Below are 13,831 nucleotides of genomic sequence, written 5' to 3' on the forward strand. Positions count from 1 at the left end.
AATTGCAGATAAAATTTCAAGACAAGAATTTTAACTATATTTAAGCAATATCTAATATTTCCTAATATACTTATTGAAATGAATATAAAATTTAAATATTTTATTTTATTTTATTTTTTGGGCCACATCACGTTAACCCCAAAAACTTGGACCTACGGACAACAATCAAAACCCACTACTACCACGATGACAAGTTCTTTTGGGAAGTGGGTTGGCTTTTTGGTTTTTTGGTTTTTTGGCTATTTTAGCCTGGGCTATTTTAGCCTGGTTTGGGAAGGGTTTTTTGGCTTTTTAGCTTTTTTGGCTTTTTTTGTGAGAGAGGATTGTAATGATTATGGGTTGGATTTGATGTTTTGTTTTTTGTGGCTAAAATAGCCTATTTTGTTTTTTGTGGCTATTTTAGCCAAAAAAGCCCAAAAAAGCCAATCCCAAACAGAGGCAAAATATGTATAAATTTTTAAAAATATTTTCAATAAAATATAAAAAAAATAAAGAGAAATAAAGAACAGGAGGAGAGCGACAAAAACAATTATTAAAATCCACTACTACCAGCATGATAATTTCTTTCTACAATTAAAATCTACCACAATAATCAAATTGTATATAAAATTTTAAATATTTTTAATCAAATATAAAAAATAAAGAGAAATAGAGAACACATGAAAGAGATGAGAGAACAAAAAAAATAAAATAATAATCAGTGTGTTTGGTTTAAGTTTTTTGGATTAAATTTTTTGAAAATTGACTTTTTTGGTTTTTGTATTTTTTTATTTTTAGTGAATATTTTTTAAATTTTAAACATTTTTTTTACTTTTTTAGATGCACCTTACTTAGATGTATCTAAAAAGTAAAAAATTTGTGAAAAATTATTTTAAAAAATTAATAAATACATAAAAATATAAAAAATATACTGAATTCTTGTATTTTTTTGTGTTTTTGGTATTTAGTGAATTTTTAAAAGATTTTTTTTTCAATTTTTTTACTTTTTAGGTGTATTTATGTTAGGTGTGTCTAAAAAGTAAAAAAATTACTTAAAATATTAAAAAAATTCAGTAAAAACAAAAAAATACGAAAAATAAGAAAGTAAAATTTTCTAAAAAGTATTTTTTGAAAAGTGAAAACAAGCAAGGTGATTCTGTTATGTCACTTGACAAATTCTGATAGGACTAATTATAATTACGAAAATTTCATAGACAAAATGTAATTATGCTTCATGAAAAATATATATATATATATATTTTGTAATTTATGCAAATGTATTTGCTTTAATTTCTCCAATTGAGTTATAGCACATTATTTCTTATGTAATATTTAGAACAAAACATCAATAGACGTACAAAAGAAAAAAAAAATGATTTTAGTGCAACTCCAATAAAAATAGTTAGGCCTCGTTTGGAAATAGGCTAATTCAGTAATTTTTTGGTTATTTGACTAAAATATGAGTTAAAAAAAAACTAGTATGTTTGGAATGACTTTTTGATTTTTTACGAAAAGATGTGCAAAAAATAGAGAGAAAAGAGAATCTTTGACTTTTTGGTATAGGTTGTTGGTTTTTTAGTTTTTTTAGTAACTTTTTGACTAAAAGAGCCACTTGCCAAACGAGGCCTTAAAACTTACTTAATCACATTCACATTTTTTTTTAAAAAAATTATTTTAATTAATTTAAAAATAAAATTTTGAATCATTAATTAAAACCGGGCATCGCACGGGTTTTACGCTAATTTAGTTGGAAAATGTTTGAAGGCCACAATTTTTGTGGCCACAATGGCTCAAAATTGTCAAAACGACGTCGTTTTGGCATGTTTTGCACCTAAAACGACGTCATTTTGATAGTTTTGAGCCATTGTGGCCACAAAAATTGTGGCTCTCTAGCATTGTTGAATTTAGTTATAGATAACTCATACATTAAAATTTTCTTATATTTTTTTACAAGAAATTAAAAATTAATTACAGTATTAATATGGATTATATAAGAATTTTATTTTATTTTATTTCTAATTTCTACTACTTTTAAACTAAACAAACTCATAAATATTTTTTTCCCTCTTTTCTTTGCTTTCTATCAATTTCATCCTAAACAAACAAGGAACAAAATTAGAGAAAAACATGAACAAAAATGCTAGAAACCATAAAAATTTTACCCAATATTTTACCAAACACACATATAAAACATTTAATTAAAATTTTAATAAAATTTTTAAACTCTCTAAGATTACTCAAACATGAAACTCCCCTCGCCCCTAAACGATGTCCTTTCCCCATTAGGTTGGGGTCGTTAATCTTTGTTTTGAAATATCTGACGTGGTATCTACGTGTCATGCACTTCAACACTTGAAACCTAATAAGAAGAAGAAAACAAAAGATAGAGAGCTTTCCAACTTCTCTATTTATAGCTGTCATCCGTAGCCATGAACTCTCTGTCTCTCTCTTTCTCTCTTAGTCCATTCTTATTTTCTTGAGAGGGTTTGGAAGAAACGAAAAAGGAAGGAAAGCATGGAAAACCCATTGCACTTGAAGTCATTGAATCACATATCGGTTGTTTGTAGATCTATAGATAAATCTCTTGATTTTTATCAGAATGTTCTTGGGTTTTTCCCTATCAGGAGGCTTAATTCCTTTGACTTTGATGGAGCTTGGTATGCTACATCAAATTTTCAAGTCTGTCTTATTATTATTATTATTATTAAAACTGTTCAAAAACATATCAAACAAATAACCCTTTGATCTTTTGTGATTTTTTTCATTGTTTTGAATATGTAATTGTGTGTGTGTATGAAGGTTATTCAATTATGGTATTGGGATACATCTTTTGCAATCTTTTTTTTGATACAGATGAAAGCAAAACAACACAGAAAGGAAAACAGGGCAACAAGAGCTAAGCCCTCACGGCACCAACTCTAATCATATCCTCAATAACAAGAGCTCTAACAGCTTCAGGGGGATCTTCCAGCATGACCACATGGTCAGTCTGCACCACTCCAAGGTTAGCTAGCCGATCAGTAGGAATGGCAACGGGGCGGGGCGGGGCCGGGGATCACCCTCCCCTTCCCCGATCCCCGAAACTACAAAAATCCCCCTCCCGGGCCCTGATCCCCGACGGGGAACTTATCACTTCCCCCAACCCCGCCCCCAACGGGGATCGGATTTCTCCGACCCCGGAAAATCCCCGTACTCATCATCAACAACATCATTCAGCAACATCATCCAAAAAAAAAAAAAAAAATTCATGAACAAAAACATCAACAGCAACATCTTAAAAAAAAAAAAAAAAACCCATCAACAACTTCATCAAGGGATTCAAGGAAGCAACATCATCAACAAACAAAAAAAAAAATAGAGTTAGATCTGGTGGAGGGACGAAATCGACGGTGGCGGAGGAGGATCTTCTCAGATCTGCCATGGCAGAGAGAGGGGGAAGCGAGAGCCGACGGAGGAGGAGGTCGCCGGATTGGATGGTGTCACTGCAACTGCGGTGATTCGAAGGAGGAGGTCGCGGTGATAGGAGGAGGGAGAGGAGGGAGATCGCGGTGATAGGAGAGGGAGATCGGTGGAGGGTTTTAGAGAGAGAGGGAGAGAGAGACATGAGGGGCGGCAATGGATGATAAAATCAATTGTAAAATCAATACAGAGGTGTTGGTTTTATGTATTGATGAGAGGTGGTGATGGATGGATTATTTATGTATTGATAAAGGAAGATAAAGGAAAATGATTATTTTATGTATTGATAAAGGAAAATCAATACAGTGTGTAAAATAGAGGGGTTCAATACAATGTGTAAATGAGTGACGGACAAGGGTTGGTTTATAATATATATATATATATATATATGTATATAGGGGTAAAATAGTAATTTTATTTCGGGGAAATTCGGGGTCGGGGTCGGGGCCGGGGACGGGGACGGGCCGGGGCTTGAACATTGATCCCCGTCCCCGGCCCGAAACTGATTGGGGATTTAATTTTGAATACCATCCCCGTCCCCACAGGGATATTTTTCGGGAAAAAACCATTATAATTCGGGACGGGGGATCGGGTCTCCATCGGGCCGGGTTTAAATTGCCATCCCTACCGATCAGCAACTCTGTTGCCTTCTCTCAGCGTGTGTCGAAGGGAACAATTGCAGCGCTTCAGCAGGAACTTGGTATCCTCAATGAGAGCTCGGAAAGGGGAATTATGGCTCGGACCACTGTGAATTAAGTCAATAACATGGTCCACATCAGTCTCAATAGCCACATTCAATGTGTTTTTCTAGAAAATGATGGTCAGTCCGCGATATATAGCCCATAACTCAGCTTCCACAGCAGAACAGTGGCCTAGATATCCGTAGTAACCCCAAACCCATGTACCAGCTTCGTCCCGTAGGAGTCCTCCATAACCAGCTTGTCCAGGGTCACCCTTGGAGCAACCATCAGTGTTGAGCTTTAGAGTACCTGCAATAGGAAAACACCAATTAATAGATGTAGGAGCTGTTGAATTGGGATGGAGAGGAGAAGAGAAAACCTCTTCAATCTCATGAGCATAGGTCCAAATATTCTTGAGACTAGCTTGAATGGGTTGGCTAACATTTTCAAAAACCATGAGATTGCGAACTTTCCAAATCTGCCACAGAGTGGCAGAGAAGAATCTGTACCACTTAGTATCGAGAAACACGTTTTTATTTTTCAAATTAATCGCCACCCATTCTGCTAGAGGTAGGCTGCAACCTTCCTCCCACCATCTAAGGTCTTTAACTTCAGTCCAAATAGCTTTAGCACAGGGGCACTCGCGCAGGAGATGGCTTGAATCTTCACTATATAGGCCACATCTGGGGCACACTGCAGTGGTTGTCATATTCCTCCTGAATCTTAGTTGATTGGTTAGCAGTCGATCATGGAGGATGAGCCATAAGAAGCATTTGAGCTTTTGAGGTATTTTAACCTTCCATAACCATTTCCAGGTCCTTCCATCAGATTCTTGGTTAGATATAATCCTGTAAGCCGAAGTTGTGGAGAAAGTGCCCACAGCGGTTCCAATCCAAGTGGGCGCATCAGTGTAAGTCACAAATCGGGGTCTATGGATCTTGGTGATCTCTTGAAGGTCCTGTGGGGTAACAATATTGGCAATAATCTCAGTGTTCCACTTGCCTTCCTCATCAAGAAGTGAGCTCACCTTATCTGAATTATTCACCTGTGTGGCAGAGTAGTTGTGGGCTAAAGGCTGTAAGCCACACCACCAGTCATGCCATAATGAAATGTGTTCCCCATTTCGTACATTCCATTTTACCCATTTTCTCAGAGTGTCCCTGTATTGGCAGATGCTTTTCTACACATGAGAAGTCCTCCTCTCCATAGGCCAGTTGTAAATGTTATGACTTCTAAGATATTTATCCTGCAACACTCTGCACCAAAGTTTGTTATGATCGGTAAGGATTTTCCAGCCTAATTTGGTCAGGAGGGCAGCATTATTGTCCCTGGCTTTTCTAAGCCCGAGGCCTCCTGCCTCCTTAGTCCTACAAACCTTATCCCAGTTAAGCAAATGGACTTTCTTATGGTTATCCGTGTCCCCCCAAAGGAAGTTCCTGTTAATTTTATCAACTTCATCACAAAATCTTCTAGGCAGCTCCATGAGGGATGGCTTCTTTCTGCTGATGGTCCTCAAGAGTAGCAATAGGAGATAAACTGGGGATGGGTAAAGTCACCTGAGCTGGCGTATGAGTAACCTCTACCATGGTTAGATCCATTTCCCGTGTGGGATAATTCTCAGTACATACAGTGACAGTTGGGCTCATGTGATCCTGGCGGTCAATGAGGTGACTGGAGGTGTCTGGATGGTGATAGTCTGGTATTTCTGACATCATATCACTATGTTGATATGTTGAACACTCTTCCATTTGAATTGAACTAGTTGAAAGTTGCAGCTGGGGTTCTGGTTTCTTGGGGAGGGGTTGATTCTGACCAACTTTGGTTTTATCTTTGGGGTTCGGTGTTAAATGGGAGCCTATTTGAGTGGGTTGAATTTCAGTTTGGGCTTTCTCTGCCCCTGCTCGTGTTGTTTTCTTTCCTCGGGCATGGTCTCCTGGGCCACCTTGATTGGCCTCAAGGTATTTGAATATTGTAGTGGACCAGACCTATCTTGCCCTTTTCGGTTCTGGGCCAGCTTCCGACCCCGTTTTGTCACTAACATCCAAGGTCCAAAAGTGGTTTCCTCCTCCTGTTGCAATTGCAGGTGACCGTTGGATGTAGGCATGCTTGTGATTGGACCACTATCCCTGGAGCTGGCTAGATTTTGCCCTACCGCCGTTGTTTGGGTGGCCTCCTTGAATCGACAAGCTTCCTTGCGATGATCAATCCTGCCACACAAAAAGCAAAATGAGTGCAATGATTTATACTCGATATTGTAATATTTACCTTCTAAAATAAACTTGGGTTTAGGAGGTTTAGTGAGGTCTATTTCTATACAGATTTTGGCGAACTTCCCCCTGGTGGCCATGGCAGTGGTCTAGTCAATTTTCAGGGGTTTACCAAGAGATTTGGCAATTGCAAAGAGAACTTTTTCCTGATAATACTCAATCGGAAGCTCTAGAAACCGAACCCAGATAGCAGTTTTGGTTTCGAGTGCTTCCGATGGCTTGAAGTTTGGTTCCCAGCGTCTCACAGTGAGATAGTGGTCCATGATAATCCAGGAACCCCCTGTGTAGACTTTGAAGTAATCCTCCTGTTCTAAAAATTTAAACAGAAAGTAGTTGTTGCCCAGATCAATCGCATTGAACTCTCCTTGGAGCCCCCAAACGTTTCTCACTCTAGTACAGAGCATTTTATAGCCTATGCTCTTGCCCAGAAGTTTGACAATGAGAGAGCTCTCCCATGGTTTTCGAATTTTTTCTAGAAGTCTTTTCGGCAGTGAGATTTGGGGAAAACCCAAATGTTCTGAATGTCTGGCCTCAGTTGTGGAATTAATTCTCTGATCTCCACTCGGCTCATCCTCCTCGTCAGATGAAAGGATCTCAACTTTATCATCAAAGATATAATCTCCGATCTTTGGTTCTGTTAGAACTGCCTTGAAGGATCGAGAGTGATGTGTAGGAGGAGGGTGTGACAACGTGGAGTGTTCCCCTAATTCCTCAGTTTCCATAGCTGTCTCTGGCTCCATGTGCTTTTCCTCCACTGAGATTGTACTCTTAATCTTCTTTGTGCTCCTAATTAGATGATCCTCTTGTTTTCATATTTTTCCCCCTAAAAATGTAAAATAAATTTTTAGTTGCCCACATGCCCCAATAATAGAAACGATAGTAGTGACATATATATGTCTACTTGAAAAAATTTACAAACATAGACATTAACCTCTCATGTGAGATCAATTTACTTTGTTTATTTATTTATTTATTTATTTATTTTTAGAACTATACTTATATGAGGATGTTATATCTGATTTTATAATTAATCTTAGCGTAAGTCAATTGTTTTTAATCGTTCCGTGCAAGTAAAATAATTTTACCTATATACATACTCAATCAAATGCACAGTCATAGAAAGTGAGTGTGCGTGCTCTTCACAAACATGTGTGTTTTGTGTGCAAATGAGTATGATTGTAATATGAAAATAGAATTATGCATCCTTCTCTGTTTTCTTACACACATTCTTAAGTTCATGCAAATTATGCATTTACAAGAACAAGTTTTGTTTTGTTTTATTTATTTATTTATTATTATTTATCAAATCTAGTGGTTTGAAATTCTATGTCATGAAGGGATGAGCTGCCTGAACTGGATGTCCAGCCCACGTCAGTATTTTTTTTTTTATATCTAAATTAATGATTTAAATTTTATTTACATACATACAAACTCAATATTAGATTTAAGTATAAAACCTGACTCAATATTTAATAGATTAATGATTAAACAAATTTTATACATCATTGATTCATACAAAATATTGAGATGACACAATTTAAACGCCCGACAATACCCTCTAAGTTCGGCAAGCCATTTGAACTCATGTAGTTTTTAATTTTTTTTTTCTTTTAAACTCGAAAGTATTGCTTTTTTAAAACATTTCATGTGTAAAATAAAAAATAAAAAATAAACAATTCATAAAAATAGTAGAATTTGGGAAATAAATTGAAAACTACTCTATATATGAAATAAGATTTTAAATCATATGAATTTGGAAAAAAACGCAAAAAACTCAATAAATATATGTTATGTTTGGAATGGGGGGGGGGGGGGGGAAACTCATTAAATATACAAGTTTTAAAAATACTACCTCAAAATGTGTTAAATGGGGTTTTCGAAACATAACTTCACTCTTATTGATGAAATTACTTCAACTTTGGAAAATAAATTAAAATGTTTTAAATCAGGTGGGTTGGAACAGTAAAAAAAAAAACCACTATGTATATATTATGTTTGAAATGACAAAATTGACCTTGGTGTGCAGTGTGAGAGCATGGGAGCAGTGGAGAAAAAACTGAAGGAGATGGAGATAGAGTACTTGAAGAACAGGGTAGAGGAGGGTGGAATCTACGTTGATCAACTATTCTTCCATGATCCCGACGGCTCGATGATTGAAATTTGCAACTGTGACAACCTTCCTGTGGTGCCACTGGCCAGAGACACCGTCCGATCGTGCTCTAGCATCAGTTGCAGTGTGCAGCAGCAGCAAATTAGACAAGTTGTATAGAGATCAATGGCATATCTACCGTTCATTGGCATGAATATATGAAGAGTATTTTCCCTATCTAATGATATAAATTGACGGTTTAGATCAAATTATTAAGTGTTTTGAAATGAAAAAAAAGGTCCAGTGGTAAATTTCCCAACTTGAACGATACCCTTCTTGATCTGTTTTGTTTTGTTTCTTGCCCTTCTTGATCTGTTTTGTTTCGTTTCTTGTTTTCTTTTGTTTTTTTGTCAATATGTGTTTTTTTAAACTTTTTATCATGTTAAGGAGTGTTTGAAAATTGATCATTTTAATAATTTTTTGACTTTTAAAAAAAAAAATTATATAAAAAAATTTATAAAAAATGATGTGAACACTTATAGTAATTTTTTTTTTTTTTTTTTTTTAAAAAAAAAAAAATAAAATCTCACATTCCCAACCAAGGCCTAAGTTTTGAGTTGGATTATTGTATTCAAATGTTTTATTTTATTTTATTTTTTTAATTATTAAATTATGCAAATCATGTGAATTTTGACACATAATTTAATAATTAAAAATATATAAAAAAACTAAAAAAAATATTAGAAATAGAGAATCCTTTGTAACTACTGCATACATAAGTGTGGGGAAGTATTTTTTTGAATAACAATATGGGGCTAAGGTGACGATGAAGTATCACCAAGGTGTCACGTGGCCTGGTCACGTTGCTAAGATGATCTCGGCCAGGTCGAAATTATTTGCGGAGATCTTGGAATTCGAGATAAGCGGATGTGCGATAAGAATCCTATATTTATCCTTATCCAGCTCCATTGAAGTAAGGCTTTTAAAGGGATTAGAGATCAGGGCACCCTGTCGGTCTCAGGTATATGTGATATATTGTGAGCAATGAATTGTAAGTTAAATCCTTGAATATATAGCTTTGAGAGATTATTGACTTGATCGTCAGAGTGCTCCCGGGTGGACGAACCACCGCCGGATTCTCACTGTCGGTGCTCTCCAGCTGAGTTTTTTGTTTAGTTTTGTGGTCAAAAATCAACACCCACAATAAGATATCTAATATATAACAATTTGGCTACTCAATAAATCAATAAATAAATAATTGCAAATCAAAATTTTATACAGTAAACTCTAATTACATCATTGTATGCTAAGAGTTGATTTTGAACGATCTAATAAGAGATTTTGTAACTGTTTAAACTCAATTCAATTCAACTCAACTCAAACATTAAGCCTATATATTATTTCAAGTCTAATCAGAAAGAAAATACAATTATAGAGTTCATAAATTTTCATTATATTTCACAAATAAATAATATAAAATATAAAAAAATTCTATTAGTTTTGGCACATGCTACAACTCTAAATCCTAAGCCCAACTCAAAAGTTAAATAGGTTTAAAATATTTGTCTAACCTGATCCCTTGGACCAAAATACCATTCCCAAATCCTGAAGGGTTGAACTGAGTGGACTAGTGGGATGGTGTCCACCCCAACCACAGCTATGTTTGAAACATATGCCATTCATTATGAGAGTTGTATCTAATTATTTATTTCTTTCCAAATTATTTGAGCTTGTTGTAATTCTTTTGTATATTTGTAATTAATTTTTACTGATTGCCACAGCATGAAAATGCTATGGACTCATTTTGCATCATGGCCCATCTAAGTAACCCCTATTTCCCAAACTATTCAAATGAATGTGAAATCAAAGTTGTTGCATCATAGCCCATCTAAGTAACCCCAATTTCCCAAACTATTCAAATTAATGTGAAATCAATGCTATTGCGGAATCACAAGTTAAACCATGGCATTTAACCTAGTGGCTTTGTGGTGTGAAACCTTGAGGTTAACAATTTATGAAGAAGAGTTTGATATTTTTTGTAGTGGTATTTATTTCTCTTCTATTATGAGGTTGTATGTCAATAGTAATCGAGTTGCATGTAAAATTATTGAACTAGTGATTTATCATCTTATTTCTTATACATATAAAATTTTATAATCTTTAATCTGATCTTATAACTTGATTAATTAGACCCTCCTACGACCCCCACGCACATGTGTCAGAGAGATAAGAAAAAAAAGAAAAAGAAAAAAACACACATGACCAATCACAATCATTTGAGGGTCATGAAAATCTTCCAAGATGGGGGTTCTCAAATATTTTCTTTTACACAACCATGGTGTATATTCACCCGACTTTAAGAGCCATAATCTCACTCACATAATGGATTCATACATAATTGGCCAGAATCATGTACACTACGCTTGGCCACCAATAGATTTAAAAAAAAAAACAAACCCCAAAAAAAACTTTTGTACAAATTACCACACAACTAACTCTTTCTCCTCCATTTTAGAGGACAAAGAAAGGATTGGAGAGAATTAAATCTTCTATTTGAATTAAATCTTCTATTCACTCTCTCCTGCTCTTTGTTCACGTACTTGGATACGTTTGAATAAGTTAAAAGAATTGTTTAGATCTCAATTGTTCAAAGCCAACTTTCAACTTGACTTTATTTGCCCTCACACTTTCAAAAGTAATTTTAAACTCTAAAAAAATATTTAATTAAAAAAGTTTAAACTCTAAAAAAATATTTAACTAAATTTTAATTTTTTTAATTGAACTAATCCTTATTGCACCCAAACAATAACAAGGGCAAAGGCGGTGGGAGAGAGAGTATGGGTCAGTGTGTGCTGGCTGTCCATTAGGACAAACATACCCTATAACTTAAATACTATAATAATCACAAGAACCCATCATTAATTGAATGAAGGACAAAAATACATTCAATTACAAATTTCCCTAAACAATGCATATATCCATGATCAAAGTCCAAGACACATGGTTTGATCCTTAAACTATTCTTACCCACTTTCTAATAATATTTGTTTCAGGAAAATTGAAATGATGATCTAAAAGCCTACGATAAATTTTGATACACATCTAAAGAGTATATTAAATGTATAAATTTTTTTGAAAGTTGCTATTTTCACTCTATTCTACTCTACTCTAAATATACTTCATTATTTTTTTCTTATTATACATAATTATATTAATATCCTTGAAATTTTAATTTTTTCAGAAAATATATTTTGTATGGAACGATATTAAGGTAACTATGTATAATAAGGACAAAGAAATGAATATATTTGAAATAGAGTGGAGTGAGAATAGCAGCTCCCATTATTTTTTTATTCAAAAGTAATTTGAAATGCATAAAAAAAATTTAAGATTTTATTTTTGTTATTTTTTTCTCCTTATTGATAATCTATTGGGCCAATAGAAAAATGTTATTGTTTCAAAAAATTTATATAAAAATGAAATTCTTGATTATGATGGATTTTTATTTTAAAATAATAGGACAGCAACTCCGTCACATCATTTATATATATAGTTTTATTTGTATATATTACTTAGACTATTGTCATTAACTTAACTGTATTGTACTCATAATTCCAACAGAAGAGTATTAAAATAAATATATTTTAAACTTAAAAAAAAAAAAAAAAAAAACTTAGGCAGAATAATGCAACCCTACATAAATACATGACATTTATTACATCAATACACATAAAAACTGAATTAAAACTAAAATAAATTTAATAATATTTATTAATTTTACATACAAATTTTATTGGTTCCTGTTTTCAAAAAAATACTTTTCAGAAAATTCTACTTTCTTGTTTTCCGTATTTTTTTGTTTTTACTGAATTTTTTAAAAATTTTAAGCATTTTTTTTTTACTTTTTAGACATACAATATAAATATATCTAAAAAGTAAAAAAATTGTGAAAAAAACATTTTAAAAATTTACTAAATACCAAAAAATACAAAAAAAATACGAGAATTCAGTATTTTTTTTGTATTTTTATGTATTTATTAATTTTTTAAAATATTTTTTCACAATTTTTTTACTTTTTAGATACATCTAAGTAATGTGAATTTAAAAAGTAAAAAAAAATATTTAAAATTTTAAAAATATTCACTAAAAACAAAAAATTATGAAAATAAAAAAATTTAATTTTAAAAAAATTTAATTCAAAAAACTCAAACCAAACGCACTGAATACTTTTTCAAATAGTAATGAACCCCACCGCCCACACATATACAACACCTATCCCACCAAAGTTTGAGTCCAAGCTATGGAACCCCAAAAGAAAGGAGCAATGTATCTTTACAAGCTAGCCCAAAATCCTGAGGCCAATTCGCCTCCGGCGACCATGAAAAAGGCGGCACCACGCAATCATTGGGGTCTAAGGAGATCGAAAACTTATAGAGAAAATGAGGGTGGTGGGCGCCGGAGGGTGGTGGTGGAGGAGGAGGGTGGAGGAGAGGTGGTGGTTGAGGCAAGAAAATCAGTGTTCTCCATTGAGGGAAGGAAATCGGTGTCACATGTCGAAAATAATGTGGAGGCGGCGGCAGCGGCGGCGGCATTTCTGCAGGTGAAGGTATTGGTTACAGACATGCCAGGGTTGATGCAGGTGCAGGCATTTAGATGTGCAAGAAGGACTTATGATAGTTTGGAGATGTTCAGCTCCAAACACATTGCCTACAGCCTCAAGAAGGTGAGTTTCTCTTAATTTGTTCTTTCATTTACGCCATGTTTGGATTAAATATTTAATAAGAATTTGTGAAGGAGAAGAAAAAATAAACAAAAAAATAAATAAAATATATGTTAAATTTTTTTTTCTCTCACTTTTTTGTTTTTTTCCCCACAACTCTCAACTTAAATTCTTAATCTATACACAATTTGTAGTTCTATGCTTGTTTATCTTTAAGTTCTGTGGGATTTTCCCTGGCTCCAAATTGGTACCCTAAAAAAGGATTAGAGAAGTTTTATTCATGTGTTTTTTTTTTTTTTAAAGAAAAATTGTACGGCTAATTTTATGGACTCCGGAAAATATTTAAAAATTATTATAAATTTTTTTTTTTACGTTAGTCAATAAGTATATTTGTGAATGATTTTTTAATTTTTTTTTTGGGTATGTAAAATCACCTATATTGTAAAAGGGTACTTACGGTTAGGTTTTAATAAGTAGACTTATTATCTAATAGGTCCTATAGAAAAAATTTATCATAAAAAATATCACTAATTACAAGTTTTAACGACAATTTATAAAAATCATGATAAAAAAAGTCACTAATGGTCAATTTTTAGCAACATATATAAAAAAATTTCAAAAAAAAATTATTTTTATC

At 33.6% G+C, this 13,831-nt stretch overlaps 1 pseudogene across 1 annotated transcript; it reads left to right on the forward strand.

Annotated features, from left to right (window-relative positions):
- Window positions 1-2,390: 2,390 nt before the first annotated feature.
- On the forward strand, window positions 2,391-8,743 carry LOC145791828 (glyoxylase I 4 pseudogene; annotated as a pseudogene). Its single transcript, XR_014331191.1, has 3 exons — window positions 2,391-2,713; window positions 4,934-5,135; window positions 8,393-8,743. The product of XR_014331191.1 is annotated as a glyoxylase I 4 pseudogene (transcript).
- The last annotated feature ends 5,088 nt before the right edge of the window (window positions 8,744-13,831 follow it).

This window comes from Camellia sinensis, chromosome 5, assembly GCF_055761805.1.
Source record: "Camellia sinensis isolate YWXY chromosome 5, ASM5576180v1, whole genome shotgun sequence".
Classification (NCBI taxonomy): Eukaryota; Viridiplantae; Streptophyta; class Magnoliopsida; order Ericales; family Theaceae; genus Camellia; species Camellia sinensis.